The 18,654-nt window shown below is 41.0% G+C and overlaps 1 long non-coding RNA gene across 3 annotated transcripts; it reads left to right on the top strand.

Moving 5' to 3' along the window:
- Positions 1-1,477: 1,477 nt before the first annotated feature.
- On the top strand, positions 1,478-18,388 carry LOC121816661 (uncharacterized). Of its 3 annotated transcripts, none has more exons than XR_006056304.2 (6): positions 1,478-1,926; positions 3,879-4,009; positions 5,786-6,012; positions 10,279-10,424; positions 17,597-17,774; positions 17,898-18,388. It is a non-coding gene; the product is annotated as an uncharacterized LOC121816661 (long non-coding RNA). The 3 variants fall into 3 exon arrangements; XR_006056306.2 differs by having other exon boundaries at positions 15,245-17,774; XR_006056305.2 differs by lacking the exons at positions 3,879-4,009; positions 5,786-6,012.
- The last annotated feature ends 266 nt before the right edge of the window (positions 18,389-18,654 follow it).

The following is an 18,654-nucleotide window of genomic DNA, read 5'->3' as shown; positions in this document are numbered from 1 at the left end:
CATAGGCCAGCAAATTTGGAAAACTCAGCAGTGGCCACAGGACTGGAAAAGGTCAGTTTTCATTCCAATCCCAAAGAAAGGCAATGCCAAAGAATGCTCAAACTACTGCACAATTGCACGCATCTCACATGCTTAAAGTAATGCTCGAAATTCTCCAAGCCAGGCTTCAGCAATACGTGAACCGTGAACTCCCTGACATTCAAGCTGGTTTTAGAAAAGGCAGAGGAACCAGAGATCAAATTGACAACATCCGCTGGGTCATCGAAAAAGCAAGAGAGTTCCAGAAAAACATCTATTTCTGCTTTATTGACTATGCCAAAGCCTTTGACTGTGTGGATCACAATAAACTGTGGAAAATTCTTCAAGAGATGGGAATACCAGACCACCTGACCTGCCTCTTGAGAAATCTGTATGCAGATCAGGAAGCAACAGTTAGAACTGGACATGGAACAACGGACTGGTTCCAAATAGGAAAAGGAGTACGTCAAGGCTGTATATTGTCACCCTGCTTATTTAACTTGTATGCCGAGTACATCATGAGAAATGCTGGACTGGAAGAAACACAAGCTGGAATCAAGATTGCCAGGAGAAATATCAATAACCTCAATATGCAGATGACACCACCCTTATGGCAGAAAGTGAAGAGGAACTAAAAGCCTCTTGATGAAAGTGAAAGAGGAGAGTGAAAAAGTTGGCTTAAAGCTCAACATTCAGAAAATGAAGATTATGGCATCCAGTCCCATCACTTCATGGGAAATAGATGCAGAAACAGTGGAAACAGTGTCAGATTTTATTTTTGGGGACTTCAGAACCACTACAGATGGTGACTGCAGCCATGAAATTAAAAGACACTTACCCCTTGGAAGAAAAGTTATGACCAACCTAGATAGTATATTCGAAAGCAGAGACATTACTTTGCCAACTAAGATCCGTCTAGTCAAGCTATGGTTTTCCCTGTGGTCATGTATGGATGCGGGAGTTGGACTGTGAAGAAGGCTGAGCACCGAAGAATTGATGCTTTTGAACTGTGGTGTTGGAGAAGACACTTGAGAGTCCCTTGGACTGCAAGGAGATCCAACCAGTCCATTCTGAAGGCGATCAGCCCTGGGATTTCTTTGGAAGGAATGATGCTAAAGCTGAAACTCCAGTACTTTGGCCACCTCATGAGAAGAGTTGGCTCATTGGAAAAAACTCTAATGCTGGGAGGGATTGGGGGCAGGAGGAGAAGGGAACGACAGAGGATGAGATGGCTGGATGGCATCACGGACTCGATGGACGTGAGTCTGAGTGAACTCCGGAGATGGTGATGAACAGGGAGGTCTGGCGTGCTGCGATTCATGGGGTCATAAAGAGTCTGACATGACTGAGCGACTGAACTGAACTGAACTGGAAACAACTCATTTGTCCTTAAATGGGGAATTCGTTGGATAAGTGGTGGAATGCTATTCACCAACAGCACACACAACAACCTGGACGGATCTCCAGAGAACATCAGAGAACGCTGTGGTTCACCCCTCCTTCCTCCACCGCTGCAGGCTGGAGCAGTAGTAGTGCTCAGGATTGCGGGTTTCACGCCTGTGCCTGCAGCACCAGGAGGAAATGAGAGAGGAAGAGGGACGCTGAAAAGAGAAGGAAGGGGAGACAGAGTCCATGCATTACAGTAGCCACAACCCAGCCACAGCCCAGCAGGACTACAGAGCTTCCACCAGCCACTCCACTCAAGGATGTGACCAGACCACCCGGGCATATGGGCAATGAAGCTATGTGCCCTTTGAACAGCCCCCTGATGTCACCTATATTCAGGATCAGACCACTGCGCCCTACCTGCAGACCACCTATGCGACTTCTCATGGACAGACTCTCCCTGGTCGCGCAGGTGCGTTGTCAGCCCGTCCCCGCAGGCGCAGTGTCAGCCTGTCCCCACAGGTATGTTGTCCGCCCATCCAGGGGCCCAGAACCGGGACTTGTGATGCCACCACGGCTACAGTTACTACCCCGCCCCCCGCCCCCCAGGCCTCTTACCCAACTCAGTCTGCATATGGCACGCAGTCTGCTCACCCAGCCTATGGGCAACAGCTGGCAACCACGGGGCCTGCAGGACTGTAGGATGGTAACAAACCCCCTGAGATAAATCAACCTCAATCCAGCACGAAGGGTTAACAAAGAGCCCAGCCTTCCCCAGGTAACTGGGAGCTATCTCATGATGCCAGTCCCATCCCCACCATCCTATCCTCCCACCAGCTAGTCCTCTGCACAGCTGACTACTTAGGATCAGAGCAGTTCCAGCAGAACACCCAGGGGCAAAGGAGAAGTGATGGACTGCGCTGTAGCTACTATGGTGACAAAGGAGCTCCGGGGCAGCCCCAAATGGGATCCCGTAGTCAGACTCCAAGTCAGTATAGCCTACTGAGCGGCGCTAGGGATGGCAGAGTTCATACCCACGGGACCACCCCAGGAGCAAGGGTGTTTATGGTCAAGAGTCTGGAGGATTTTCTGAATTAGAAGAGAACCAGACCTCAATAACCCAGGCAGGAGAAGAGGGGGATTTAGTTGTGGAGGCATGGGCAGAGGTGAGCAGAGAGGAGCACCCCAGGGAACAGGGATAAGTGCAAACCTTTCTCCTTTTATCTAATTTAGTTTCATAGGATTTTCAATGGAAAGAAGGACAGAAAAACGTAAGACATTTATTTCTTCATTTCCATGAATAGTCTGATAAGCCCAAGCTGTCCTCCAAAACGTGGAGATGTCATCTCTGTGGCATGTCTATAGCAGCAGGTTGCTTTCTTCCTTGCCAATATACTTGATTGGGTTGAAGAGAGTAAAGAAAGCTTTTGACACTAGAGCTTTCTGTTCCCTTCATAGCTTCCAGAGGTTGAAATCCTCTGTGGGTAATAGACTTGGGGAAGAACACACAGAACCCTTCTAACAATCCCAGGTTTTTAACTGATTGCTTCTGAACGGCTGTTTTGAAATTCCTGGAGTATATACTGCAGATAAGGAGTGCAGCTGTTTTCCACAACATCTGTCCTCAACTTCTGTCTGTACTTGGGACTGTTGCACGTAATGATGAAGATCTCTGTCCCATCACCCTTCAACTATGGCCTGAGGTGCACCTGGCACACAGAAAAGCCCAAAAGGTTTTTTATTTATTTATTTTTATTCTAAAATTTTATTTATTTATTTTAATTGGAGACTAATTACTTGACAATATTGTAGTGGTTTTTGCCATACACTGACATGAATCAGCCATGGGTGTACATGTGTTCCCCATCCTGAACCCCCCTCCCACCTGCCTCCCCATCCCATCCCTCTGGGTCATCCCAGTACACCAGCCCTGAGCACCCTGTCTCATGCATTGAACCTGAACTGGAGATCTATTTCACATAAGCCCAAAAGATTTTTACAGAGTATACACACACACACACACACACACACACACACACACACACACACACACACACACACACATATATATATAAGTTATGATAGGATAACTCTCCCCATTGGGGATTTTGAGAAATCTAAATTGGTTTGACCATTTTGATTGATGGCATAATCTGGTTTAGAAAATTTTGTTTAGATCAGTAACATAACTGCTGCCTGTGCCTGCCCTTCCCCTCCGTCCTCCCATAACTTCTTCCCCTTCTGGTGTCTATACTCTGATGAAGGTGAAGTATAATGTTGTTTAACATAATCCAGAAGGCTTCATTCTATGTGTGTTTTATCCCTGTATAAACTAGTAAAAAATTATGCAGAATGTTAATATAAGTATAAATTGTATTTGATGCCATGATTGGTTTAAGGAAAAACTGAATAGAATTTCTTTAAAAATGTACATCAAGATTAAATACATTAAAATGTTGATCTTTTCTAAAAAGCCAGTGTCAAAAGCTTGCATGAGGAATCCGTGTGGTGGTGTAAATGTATCATATCTTGACAGTATCAATGTCAACATCCTGGTTGTGTTACTGTTCTATAGCTGTGAAGGTGTCACCACTGTGGAAACCAGGTAAAGGATTCCTGAGATCTCTTTGTATTATTTCTTACAACTACATGTGAGTCTCCAATGATTTCAAAATAAAAAGTTTAAATTTTTTAAAAGTATTGATCTTCATGTTAACGTATGGATATATTGGCATGCCTTCTGTTTAGCAGAGTGATTAGGTAAAGAGTTCCCTGCTCCACAATCCTCTGCTATATCTGACCTACCATTTATCTTATTATTTTTTTACAATGAGATATAGTTGATTTACAATATTATGTCAGTTTCAGGTGTATAGCATAGTGTTTCTGCAGATTATACTCCGTTATAACTTATTATGAGATAATGGGTATAATGCTCTGTGCCTTATAGTATATCCTTGTTTCTTATCTATTTTATATAATATATAGTAGTTCATATCTGTTAATACCACACTGATAGTTTTGTCTCTCCTCCCTTCCATCTCCTCTTTGGTGACCATAATTTGTTTTCTATGTAACCAAGACGTGGTTGCTAACCAATTGTCTATTAACAAATGAATGGATATGGAAGATACACACACACACACACACACACACACACACACACACACACACACACACACACACACAAAACCTCCCTGGTAGCTTAGATGGTAAAGAATCCACCTACAATGCAGGAAACTCAAGCTTGAGCCTTGGATCAGGAAGATACCCTGGACGAGGGCATGGCAACCCACTCTTGTTTCCTTGCCTGGAAAATTCCATGGACAGAGGAGTGTGGCCAGCTACAGTCCAAAGGGTCACACAGAGTTGGACATAACTAAAGCAACTTATTAGGCATGCACATGCATAGATATAGACGTGTAGATTACAGAGACACACATACATAGGCGTACTATGCAGCCTTAAAAAGGGAAGGAAATCCTGCCTTTTATGACAGCAGTGATGGAACAAGGGCATTATGCTAGGTGAAATAAGGTAGACAGTGTAAAATTACATATGAAATTGTATCACTTATGGGCTTCCCAGGTGGCACTAATGGCAAAGAACCCATCTGCCAATGCAGGAACTCAAGAGAAGAGAAAATGACAACCCACCCCAGTATTCTTGCTTAGAGAATCCCATGGACAGAGGAGCCAAGGGGTCACAAGAACTGAACATGACCTAGCAACAAATCTACCACCGTACACACATACACAATTCTGTCATTTACAGCAACATGCATGGACCTAGGAATTACTATACTTAGTGAAATAAATCAAAGACAGATACTGCATTTTGTCACTTATATGTGGAAATTTAAAAAAAAATACAAATGAATCTATACGCAAAACAGATTCAGTTTACTTTGAGATGCTTCTCTACTGCAGTTCCTCCACAACTATTTATTGCCTTAAACTTCAAAGGCCACATCAGCCATTGTGAGATACAATTTTGCACTACAACATTATGATAACTTTGCTAAAAACTGAGGGAAAATGTGAAACAACTGCTCATTTTATTTAGAAATTCTTGACCTCATTTTTATTGATGTTTCATTTTTGGTATCATACTCTGAGAAAATTGTCAGATATTTTGAAAGAATAATAATGATATGATACTTAAACCTAAAAAAAAAAAAAAATACTTGTAAAACCAAAGTATAGTCTGTGTTTTTAAAGAAAATGAGTGCAGGGGTGTTTATTTTTGGAAAGCCTGAGGTTGTCCAGATGATGGTGCTAGAACAGTGTTTTTAAATCATCTGAGAACTGGAAACTCATTCTGGGTCATTCAATGTCACTGATGGATCCTTATTAAACACATTTAAAAATGATTTTTCCAGGCCAATCATCATTGCCATCGTTTTCATCATCAAATACGTATGGGAAAGTTCACAGTCTTTGTGGCTTTCACAGCAATACCAGAAATCCTTAAAAGGCCAGCAACTCTATTCACACCAGGAATTCTTAATTTCATTTATTCATGAAGTACTTGTTTACCTTATTAAAGGGACATACTCACAAATAGAAGAGCTTATTAAGAAGGCCAGCTGGGCATCCCCACTACAATGTAAGTATCTTTTAATGAGCTTGTCAGACAGGTTCATAGCCAAGAGATTTTTCATATGTTGTATGTAGAAAAGAAGTATTTTTTAGTTATAATCATTAACAGGGGGATTAAATTAAATGAAGAAGTTGATTTTTACATTTGAGAAAAGTAACATCTTGCCTGTAGTAAAAGAAAATAAACGATATACATGTTTTATTTAACTGTTGTGAAAAACAACATGGTCAGACATCTGACTAACATTCAATGTAGCCATGACTCCACTTTGGTTTATGAAAGAAAGTTGACCTTCAGATTTTCAGAATTGGAAAAAATAAAACCACACAGAACAGAGAAATAATAGGAAGAAAAGTCTTTTTTCTTGAGTGTCTTTAGGCTTGTAAAATGTACTTTATCGTTTCTCACCTGGGTATTAAGCTTTATGTCAAGCTGAAGAACTATCAGAAGAAAGCAAAGAAACCGCTTCTCAAAAAGTGCAATTTAATTGCATACATCTGAACACTGTCTTGTAGGTGTCAGATTACAAAGACTATAGCATATAAAAGTAACCTTCTCAAAACATGAACTTTTTCCAACCCTCAGAATAAAGGAAGATTGATGCATTTTCACCCTGAGTACTGAAAAATAAATTCACATTCCCTCATTCTCTGTCTCTCTGTTACACACACACACACACACACACCCCACTGTGAATAATTTAATCTCTTTTTAATTACCATTCTAATCTCCTATTTCCTACTTGCCTATGATCTAGAACAGAGCTATAATTATCAATTTATGCTGTACATTTACAGAGAATTTCATATATTTTAAAGGCTTCATAAATGTATTTTATTGTTTGTTTTTAGCACATGTCTTAGAGCTGAAAATGCTGATGATCTAGTTTCTGGATGTCAGTAAAAGAGAAATGAAGTAAATCGTGCCTACTGCAAAGTGTAGGGACCTCCAAGGAGGAAAATCCAGAAATGCAGGCATTGTTTCCATGAAGATGACTCTCAGGTTTCTACCCTAAGCTGCCTAGGAGAGGCATGTTCCATTTGCATTTGACCCATGTACTTAAACTCAGTTAATATCTCTTCTCCTGTGGTTTCCATATTGTGTTAATTTGTGGTATCTTTCTCCCTGGGACCCAGATGGGACGCTCAGATCCTTCTTGGACTCTCTCTGGGAGTTCTCTCTCACATTTCATCCAGTAATGGGCTAATTCTGCAGATTTTATTCTTTCTCTACAAAATATCTTGGTTGCTTTTCTCTTTGTCATTCCAATGTTACCTGCTATCATCCAGGTCAAATAGATTGTGGTCATCAGTCTCCTCTACTTTTTTCCTCCTGTTTCAGGACATCCACATGCTGTTGATCACTCCCCTAATCAATACCTTCAGCATCTCTCCATCAGCTACTGAGTTAAGCCCCAAATCCTCATCTTCATCATCAGTATGCTGGTTTATTTTTCCTTCAGACTGAGTTATGTGTATCCCAGCCTTGCTGCCTTGACTTTTCTGAAGACACCCTAATCATCCTGCTGGCTTCTGCTCTTTTTGTGGTTTAACCTACCAAACCCAACTCCTGTTGAAATCCACTTCATTCTTAGACACCTGTTTCAAATGCCACATTCTCAAAAAACCCTCTCCTGCCCATCATTTGGTCCCTGTCACGCCATGTGAGTTTTTCTCTAACCGTACCTTCCTTCATATTACTGGCATTTGTGCAGGTGTCTTTCCTGTCCTGGATTGTAAGCTTTCTGAGGACAGAATCTTTAATTTATCATCAAATTTTCCAAATAACCAGGCCTAAGAATTCAGTGAAGTGGAGAGTATATATTTATTTAACTGAAGTAGTAATAAAATGAATTTAAATGAAAGTAGAATTGAATATTTTTGTTGTTAAGTTTATTTGATGAAATTACTTTTCCCTTACCCAGCTTTCAAACATTGCTTCAAAAAGTGCTGCTTAACAAAAACATATTTTAGTTTCCATGAAAGATTTTTATGCTTGAAAGTGAAGGTGAAGTCATTCAATCGTGTCTGACTCTTTGCGACCCCATAGACTGTAGCTTATGAGGCTCCTCTATCTATGGAATTTTCCAGGCTAGAATACTGGAGTGGGTTGCCATTTTCTTCTCCAGGGGATCTTCCTGACCCAGGGATTGAACCCGGGTCTCCTGCATTGCAAGCAAACGCTTTTACTGTCTGAGCCACCACAGAATCTCATTTATATGTATGTGTGTGTGTGTATATATATATACATGTATGAAAGTTGGCTAAAGCTCAGATATCAGTAATATCAGCAAAGGACAGGAAAACATTACAAATGCAAGTATTAACTTGTATCATCAGCAAATGCTTATTTGTTAACAGCACTAACCCAAGTAGGGTATCAAATGTAAATCAATGCTTGACTTGGTAATAGAATGAACACATGTACACCCGTGGCAGATTCTTGATGATGTCTGGCAAAACCAATATAATATTGTAAAGTAATTAGCCTGCAATTAAAATAAATAAATGTATATTAAAAAAAGAAATAAAATGAAAGCAATCTTCAAATTTTTATCTATTGCACTACTACAGTTTTAGTTTTCACCAATGGTAATAATTTCTATCCGTAATGTTAGAGAACAGCTTCACAGTTGTTTAACTATCATTCACTTATTCTTTCTTTTTGCTATTTAATAAACATTTATTGGTCAATAGGGCATACACAGGGGATCAAAATTATCTTTATTTTTGCTCTTACGTCTACTTGTATAGGTTGATGGAAATGTGTACTGAAGCTCACCATAACACATGTTAAATTCTCCCTGGGCCTCTAAGTGCTGAAAAGACTGTAATTTGGGGGAGGAAAATGTAGGTTTCGGTAGGAAGGACAGAAGACCTTTTGAAATGCTGAAACATTTGAGTAGAGAATTGAAATTTTTCTAGTTGTCCACCCAGACAAGGAAGGTAACAGCATCCTGGAGAGAAGTAGGTTCGTGTAAACAGAAGCAGGGTGGGGAGGAGCCAGGTCAGGCTTGAAGACTGTGGCTCTGCACAGCTAGGGCAGGAGTGAGTGAATGCCAGCCTGGCACAACCTGCCAAGACTTGGGGGTTTTACAAGGCCTGCAGATATGGGGAGGTGCCAAGCAAGGGGATGCTTCAGGTTTTATCATAGGAAGAGTTTGGGTAACAGAACAGAAGGATGTGAATGGACAAGCCCACATGTTGGTGAGTCAATGGAAAGTTCATGTGTCAGTGAGATCAACAGATAAACCCTTTACTTAAGATGTAAGAAGGACTTCTATCCAGACCAAAGCTTTAAGGCAGAAGAGAAAAAGTTACATCAAAGTGACATCCAATAATATTTACAGTCTGAAAATATTCACAGATTTCTCCCTCTGAGCTATGTAGAATTCATCCCAGATGGGTAAATGCCTCCTGTCTGTTCCCAGACGAGGTTAGGGGAGGAAATGCCACAACCATTCAGGCTTGCAATGTTGCACAGACCTTAGTGTGGAAGTCCCTTTGGTCTAGCCTAAATTTATTTTCCTGTAGTTTAAGCTCATTTCCTCTTTTCCATCCTTAGGGGAGGTAAAGAACAGATGGTCATAAACCACCAGATAATGACCCTTTATAGACTGGAGACACATATTAAATCATCTCTCAGCCCTCGCTTTCCTGAGTTAAAACAATAGGAACTCTCTATCAGTCTTACTCTTAGGTTTGCTATTCTAAATCTGTATCTTTGTTTTCCTATAGTGACCAGCTTTTTCTCATCCCACTTAGATGTTCAACCACAAATAAGATGAGAGTCTTCAACAAATGCATAATTATTTCCAATTACATATTTATATATTCCAACTATACATTCCATATGGAAGCATTTATTCTGGGACCTCTGATTCTGTAATAATTGAATATCATGTTACATTAAAAGAGCAAGACAAAACAGCCTCAGCTTGTTACTTACTGACATCCCAACCACTAGGATTCCACATACTTTTGGTAAACTTGTACTGAGTCAATCTTCTCATTTATGTTTGTAAATTCTAACTTTTTTTTAAATTGCAGTAGTAATTTGTTTCATTTCTTTGAATCTCTCTGCTCCTTGCCATTGAATTTGATTTTTTTTTCCATTTCTGGCATTTTCCCCTTCTTTGGCATTGCTTGACAATTATTATTTATTTTCCTCAAGTAGCAGTCAGAAATAGCTCAGATTTCTGCATCTCCTAACTTTTAAAGATTTTACAGCTCCTTGCTCTTTTGAAAGTATCACAAACTTCCCTTTTACCAGGCTTCTCCAAGAAAGTGGAGGCCTTTGCTGTGTGCTCTTCCCCTGCCTGCCCTACACACTCACTGAAAGAAGCGCTGAAGGTTGAGTACGGACGCTGACTGAGCGCTCCCTTTGGGCCAGACTCTGAGGTGGGCCCAGGGACAACTGTGAGTCATCCTGCCCTGCTCTCTGGGGGTTCTGGGCCCTGGGTGGAGGGACTTCTCTGGCACATTCTTCACAGGGACTAGATGCAACAAAATATCTCAGAAGTTTGAACTCTAGGTGATTATGTGAAAAATGGTATTATTCTTGAAGTTATTTGCAGATCAAGAAAATGTTAGGTTTCCACTGATTGTTCCTTCCGAGAGGTTCAAATGCATGCCTCCTTTCAAGTCTATTGTTTGCTATTGTTGTTGTTCAGTGACTAAATTGTGTCTGACTCTTTGTGACCTCGTGGACTGCAACACGCCATGGTTCCCTTCCCTTTACTATCTCTCGGAGTTTGCTCAAATTCATGTCCCTTGAGCCAATGATGCTATCTAACCATCCCATCCTCTGCCACCACCCTTCTCCTTTTGCCTTCAGTCTTTCCCAGCATCAGGTTATTTTCCAATGAGCCAGCTCTTCACATAGGTGGCCAAAGTATTGGAACTTCAGCATCAGTCCTTCCAATGAATACCAGTCTATTAGCTATGATTTAATAATAAGCTAAACTAATTGTCTCATAATATCAGTGTTTAATAAATAGGAGGTTAATGCTGGGGTGGATAGTTGAAATATGCTAGGAATAAATCCTAGAGCCTCTACATGACTATTAACTGGTACTAAAAAAGAAAATCAAAATGTGACCTTTCCTTTTATTCCCTTAATCCTCACCATCTCTCTGGATCCTAGTAAGTTCAGACATATGAGAAGAGACTTTGGACAATTCTCAGAGAAGGGCATTTTTTCTGGTCTTCCATTCACACGAGCCATGTTTCCGAGTGGACAACGAGATCCACAGGTTTCTTTCCCACAGAGCCTGACATAGGGAGGCACTGTGACTTTGCATCTACAACCAAGGTTAATGCTCAGTGGAAGTCCAATTACATGAAGGACTGAGGATTCTCTTAGTCAGGAACTCATTCTAAGGGAAGATGAAGTCCGACACAAGCGTTTTGATCTGGTAACCAAGAATCAAAACTGAAGAAAGTGTTAATCACTCAGTCATGTCTGACTCTTCGCAAGCCCATGGAGCCTGCCAGGCTCCTCTGTCCATGGAATTTTCCAGGCAAGAATACTGGAGTGGGTTGCCATTCCTTCTCCATCAGAACTGAAGGGGGCAGTAATTAAAACACCAAAGGGTTGTCTCTGATCTGAAGCTATTTCTAGTCTTATCTGACGGAATCATATCTATATTCTAGGAAAAGAGAGATCAGTAAATACAACTCTAAATGGTTAAGTCTGTACAAAAATCTCTAAGAATTTAAATGTAAGCAGCCCTAAATGTAAGCAGAAGCTGAAAAAAGAAGCAATATAACAATTATTATAATCTCATTTGTACCAGAGCCCCAGGGAAACTGAAGTATATAATCACGTCATTAAGCTATACCACAGAATCTGAAGCAAGAACAATGAATTCCATTTTACAGATGAGGGTTGACAAGTGATTATTGCATCGCTCCAGGGGCACCTTTCACTGTATTCTATTGAGAACGGTGCCTTGCCCTCAAGAGCATAGCTGGGAGGTCTAGATTTGTATTCCAAGTTTACCCTATTAAGTGGCTGAGATCTGTCTGGATCTAAGCCACCTGGTTCGTCTGGGCTAACAGACCCAGAAAGCTAATCAGGACTTCAGAATCAATGGGTTGATAAGGTATTTGTCAAACCACTGCTAGTAAGGAAGGTCTCTGTTTCCTCTGGTCTCCTATTTTCCCCTAGAAATGGCTTCGGTGCAGGGCTTTTGTTTTGGGCAATCTCAGCCTTGAGCTTTGTTTGCTTGTTTATTTCCTCTGCTGCATTCTTGTTTAGGTTCCCAGCCGTATTTTTCCCCCTGTGCTTATTTGTATGAGAGCAACTCCCTGTGTCATTTCCTTCATCCTTGGCTTGTACTTTGCCTTTTTACGACCTGCGGTGCTCTAAGGGCCTGTGATGAGGGGATGTGCAGGCCAGCGATCAGAGGGCTGGGGACGCCAGCGAGCAGGCGTGCTGCCAGCAGTGGGGCACCAGCTGAGCTCAGGAAGGCAGCAGGAGCTCAGTTCCTGAGTAAAAATAGGCCCGAGTTCCTGCTGCAGCCGCCGAGGCACTGCCCGGCTCAGGGAACGGAAGCAGACGCCACACAGGCCTGCACGCTGTGTTTACGTGTTTGGTGCCCTCACTACTCAAGTGCACGTTCCCACTGGGCCACTTCACACCCACATTGTTATCGCTGTTTGTTTTTTAAGGTCACGTTTTATTAAGACAAGAATAACTAGGTTTTCTAAATCTTAGTTCACCCATTCTTCCTGTTTCGGGTGTTCAGCTTAATGTCTTTTAAACATCAATTTTAAAATGATCCCTTTCTTAATATAAAAATGTTCATTATAGAAATTTTGAAGAAGTAGGAGTATAAAGAAAAAAAAAATTCCCTTTGATTCCAGCATCTGAATATAGTAACTATCATATCTCTATACTTAAATATTTCTAATTTGTTTTTAAGGCACAGGCAGGCACCTTAGTAAAGAGGGAGAAACTTTTCATGGTTTTGTTTTGGAAGTTTACTTGTTTTAAAAGTTAACATTTTAGCTACTTAGAAAAAACATTTTATGGAAAATACTATGCAAAGTTTCATTCTGTAGTTTTGAATAAAGTAGTATTTTCATACAATAAAATGTACCAGTTCCCAGCGTTCAAACGCATTCACTTGTGTAACCATCACAGCCAAGATGAAAGCATCCCAGTCACTTCAACAAGGTGCTTTGAGCCACCCCACTGCAGTCCACCTCCATCCCTGCTCCCTGCTGCAGGCAGACACTGCTTTATGTCACTATCAACTAGCCGTGCTGTTTCCAGACTTTCGTATAAATGGAATCACAGTATGCACTCCTTTGTGTCTAGCTCCTTTCCCTCAGCATATTTCTCACACATGGTAATAATCACATATGATTATACTCACATGTACTTTAAAATTTGCTTTTCTTCATTTCATATCATAAGCATTTTCCACATCACTAATTATTCCCTTAAAATTTAATTTCCCATGACTATACATTAATTTGTTTTAGGGATATACCATAATTTATCTCATAATTAAGATCTTGTTGTTACTTGCTTCTTTGTTTCAACAGTTTGATTTTATAATCAAGAATGATTATTTTTGAATATATGTGTTTGTATGCATGACCTAATTTCTGAGGGATAAATTTATATAAAGGGACTTGTTCAGTTAGAAGACAGGCAAATTCATAAGGCTTTAAATATATATTGTGCTAGTTTAATCTCTCACAAGCAATATATACAAATATGTGAAGACAAATAGTATTTTGAAGTTGAATGGGAACCTGCAAAAATATCAGGTTTGGTGGTCCTTAATCAATGGGTGGACACACCTATCGAGTTTTTTTAACATGCACATACATTTTATGTAACTTGGTATGTATTTACGAGGCTCAGATAGTTGTTGTTTTCATTTTTATGTTCCTCAGATGATTCTATTGCACACTCCATGTTAAGAAGTACCTTGTTTTTACAGATAAAGAAAATGAATCCAAGACAGGCTCACTAAAGCCTCTTGATTGCCCTGTGTTGTTTTTATTTCACTGAGTGAACTTGCCTTTACATTGAATACCCATTACCTGGAAGACAATCAGAATTAAGAAGCTAGGTCTCTCCATGGTAGACCTGTACCTTAAAAGAACTCTTTAAGGTGATGAAGTTAATGAAAGTGCCAGGACCACCTCAGTGTTGAATTGCTCAGTCCAACTCTTTTCAAACTCCATGGGCTGTAGCCCTCCTGGCTCTTCTGAGCATGGAATTTTCCCTGGCAAGAATACTGGAGTGGGTTGCCATTTCCTCCTCCAGGGGATCTTCTCAACTCAAGGATTGAATCCATGACTCCTGATTCTCCTGCATTGCAGGTAGATTCTTTACCACTGAGCCACCAGGAAAGCCCAGGATCACCTCAGATGACTCCCCAGTTGAAAGGGATCTCAAACAGGGTGTAACTCAAAAATTTACTTGTGTGCACTGCCCAGATCTGAAGTAAACTTTCCTTGACTTTGTCCCCACTCCCCACTCCCCAACTCCGCCTTTTCACATTCCTCTTAGAGGAGACAGAGAAGCAAAGGACTGGCTCACTGGAGCTCAAGAAGGAGACGTTAATTCACCACATCTGCTGCCCTAGGCTTGTTGCTGGTTTTCCTCTGCACTCCAGCTCCCTGAGAGATGACTACTGTTTCTGCCATCTTCTATCGCAACCAAAGGGGAACAATGGGAGCAAGATAGCTTCCACAGCTTCTCTTCTCCAAGCACAGATTGCCTCAGCTTGCTGCCCAGGCTGCCATGTCTATTCCATAATTTCTCTGGGTTCCAACAGTCTACCTTCAGGAAGGGCAAGTGCCTTTCACCTAGTTGTCATTACATAAGCCACAACATGGGCTTCCCTGGTAGCTTAGCTGGTTAAGAATCTGCCTGCAGTGTGCGGGGCCTGAGTTCAATCCCTGGGTTGGGAAGATCCCCTGGAGAAGGGATCAGCTATCCGCTCCAGTCTTCTGGCCTGGAGAATTCCATGGACAGAGGAACCTGGAAGGCTATAGTCCATGGGGTCACAAAGAGTCAGACACCTCTGAGCGACTTTGACTTTCAAGCCACAGAGTATTTCTTCATTGAATTGTTGATGTCTAACAAAGATTTTAGTGAGCTGATTCTTTGAGATTTTATCCACTATTGTCATAGTCCCTCACCGTGTGACTAGATGAGTCTGGAGAGCCACCTTGTGAATCTGGACCATTCTTTTTTTTTTTTTTTTAAGCTGAGCCACGTGGCTTGCAGAATCTTAGCTCACTGACCAGGGGCCAAACCTGGGCCAAAGCTCTGAAAGCGCCAATGGACTGTTTTCCCTTAGAGTGAGTACTTTCTCTGGACCCCCTGGGGTAGCTCCATATTCAACAGATAGTTGGTCCATCCTCCTCGAGAGTTCTCTGGGCATGCCTGCTTCCTGGAGGAAATAGTGAGACGTCAAGGTGGGAGTCCTATTTTCACCTGCCTAGTCCTTCCTAGACACGATTTTTAGCATAGTGTCATTTACCATAGCCACAGCACTGCATCTGCAAGACATCAGGATTTCAGTTATAAATTATTAAAAAGCAAAGAAAAAGAACACCTCCTAAAGAGGGACTTTAAGTTTTAGCAAATAAAATTTGCAAAGAGAGAAATGTCAAGTCAAATTATACAAGGATCCTAAAGCACTTTTCAGCACTTAGAATGAAGATAGAGTAATTTTTCTCACATACAAGTCCCTAGAAATTAGTTTGTTAAAAGTACACATCTTCATAAATCATGAATGAAGAGCCATTTGCAACACCACCGCCTCAGGACATAGTTCCCCTTTAGAGGGTACATTTGCCTCTTCTTCCTGCAACTCTTTCATTACTGGGGACCCCAGATCTCCAAGTATTGATATATAATCCTCTTTTACAGGTTCACATAGGAGAGACCCTGATAATCAATCACTGGGCCTTTCTGATTGATTGACAAATTAATCAAATATTAATAGAAATTCCTGTTATCCAGTGAACTCAGGGCTTCCCTGGTGGCTCAGCTGCTAAAGAATCTGCCTGCCATGTGGGAGACCTGGGTTTGATCTCTGGATTGGGGAGATCTCATGGAGAAGGGAAAGGCTACTCATGCCAGTATTCTGGCCTAGAGTGAACTCAAGACCCTGTTAGTAGAATGAAACACATATTATACTAAAAAAAATTTGAGGGCATCAGAAAAGAGATGGAAAAAAATGGGGGCTCTGGATGTCCATGAAATCACATATAGTCCCCAACTGACCTTTGAAAGTAGATTTAGCTCATATAACTTCCTCAAGTTACAAATTCTGGTGTGCAAAAAAAAAAAAAAAAAAAGGCAAAACATGCTTTTCTCTGTTTTCCTAAATTTCTACCTTGAGCCCTATTTCTGTAGGTTTCTCTAGGATGACTCAAGTTGCTCAGTGATTTCTTTACCATTTAAAATGCAGGTTCAGGCAAATTTACGAATTCTATCTTGTCCCAGCAGCAGATCCAAACAGAAACACCGCAGCATTGGTGAGAAGAGGAAATAACCAGTTTACCAAGCAATTTGCTCTAAAAATATTTATATCTCTCACTTAAACCAAAGCATTTAAGCTTCAAATTGAGACTATAAATTTTGGGGCTTGGGGATTTTGGTTCCCTTTCCCTCTACCATTGGATAGCATCAGCCTTACATCTCCCAGCTAAGGAAAAGGGGGCAGGAAGTGGAGAATGCTGCAGCATTAAGGAATTCCATATTTTTGTTGTGTCTGCGTTTACCTCATCATTTAAGCTTGGTCAAGGCTTATGAAGCTGACATGGGGATGAGTGAGCAAGGCTATTATATTATTATGTTAGACGTGTCTGTGGCCTTTCCTGCAGCTTCCCTTAAGTCTCCCCACTTCTCTGCTGATTCCTTGGGGAAGAGACTGGGACTCTCCCAGAGGTGTCTATGGACAGGAGAGTCTGTGTTCTCTTGACCCCAGATTTCTCGGGGATGTGAAATGTGCTTTCTCTTAAAAGCACCGGAAGGCAGTTTCCCTCCCAGACTTCCTCCCCTGTAGCTCCTTGCCGCCTGTGTCTTCCCTTGCCAGCTCTCTGCTCATCTCCTCTGCTCTGTCCAATTCTTTGCTGCATTTCCTTTTGCATCAAGATTATCAGGTATAAATTCGGTATTCTCTGGCTTATTATTATACGATAGATTTTTATTCTATAACCCTTCTTATCTAACTTTGTGTATATTACCGTATTTTCCACATTATTTATTGTGGTTATGATGCCTCCAACAAAGAATGTGGCGTTGGGATGAATACTGAAATTAGCTGCGGATGCATCTTTCTCCTCCACTCGGTGAGTGCCTCAAAGACAGGAGCCAGTACCTGATGCAGTGCCTAACGTGTAGCAGGTATCCAACACATATTTAGTGAATACGTAATGAATGTATCATTTTGCTAATAAAGGATGTCAGATTTTCTTTTTAAAGACTCATCTGCTTACGGTACATATACTCAAGGAGAAAGCCAAAGGCAAATCTGCAGTCATTAAAATAATTTATCATTAATTACTGATTTACTGTAAAATGAGGCATTGTTTAATCTTCTTCCAAGCAAAGTTTCAAAGCCTGCAGATCAAGAGATCTTAGACTTCTACAATAAGATAAGACCCAGCTTCCTGCTCGAGTCTGTCAGAAGCTACCAATTTATTAATATCACAACAGCCACACCAACGATTCTGTTTCCCAAGTTATACTCCAGTTTGTTCCCCATCATCTGGAATACGTAACAGGTATAAACTAATTTCACTGCTTGCTATGCATACTACACAGATATCAAAATGAGAAATCAAATGGATAAAATATCAGAATGTCACAATCTTCTACCTAATATTTGCATTGTGATTTGATTAAAGGATGTGAAGAAAGCTGAGCGCTGAAGAATTGATGTTTTTGAACTGTGGTGCTGAAGAAGACTCTTGCGAGTCCCTTGGACTGCAAGGAGATCCAACCAGTCCATCCTAAAGGAGATTAGTCCTGGCTGTTCATTGGAAGGACTGATGCTAAAGCTAAAACTCCAAAATTTTTGCCACCTCATGCGAAGAGTTGACTCATTCTGAAAGACCCTGATGCTGGGAGGGATTGGGGGCAGGAGGAGAAGGGGATGACCGAGGATGAGACGGCTGGATGGCATCACCAACTTGACAGACATGAGTTTGACTGAACTCCAGGAGTTGGTGATGGACAGGGAGGCCTGGCGTGCTGCGATTCATGGGGTCGCAGAGTCGGACACGACTGAGTGACTGAACTGAACTGAAGTACTTTGTGTGTTTATAGATCCCTTTTGAATTCCTGGAGTTACATTTTACCTTACACTTAGAGTTGAATAAAATAACACCTGTTTTATGAGAAATTTGTCCAGTGTTACATATGGTAGGTAGTTGAGAAAGAAATAGCATCTAAATTCTAAAAATCTAAAATTTGCAATCTAGAATCCTCTTTGTCTGATTTATGTTGTAACAATGAAAAAAGCTTTACAAGTACTTACCAGAAGGGGTTAAAAATGGCTAAGCCAAGTTTCCAAATGTAGTTCATTTCAGAAGCCAGAACAACTAACTCTCACCAGCTCCAAAGTTACAACAACTGTAAAATCTATTGCAAATGCTTAGAAGT

This window comes from Ovis aries, chromosome 15 (assembly GCF_016772045.2).
Source record: "Ovis aries strain OAR_USU_Benz2616 breed Rambouillet chromosome 15, ARS-UI_Ramb_v3.0, whole genome shotgun sequence".
Classification (NCBI taxonomy): Eukaryota; Metazoa; Chordata; class Mammalia; order Artiodactyla; family Bovidae; genus Ovis; species Ovis aries.
Note: the sequence above shows the minus strand (reverse complement) of the source record. Positions and strands in the feature narration are given on the sequence as shown.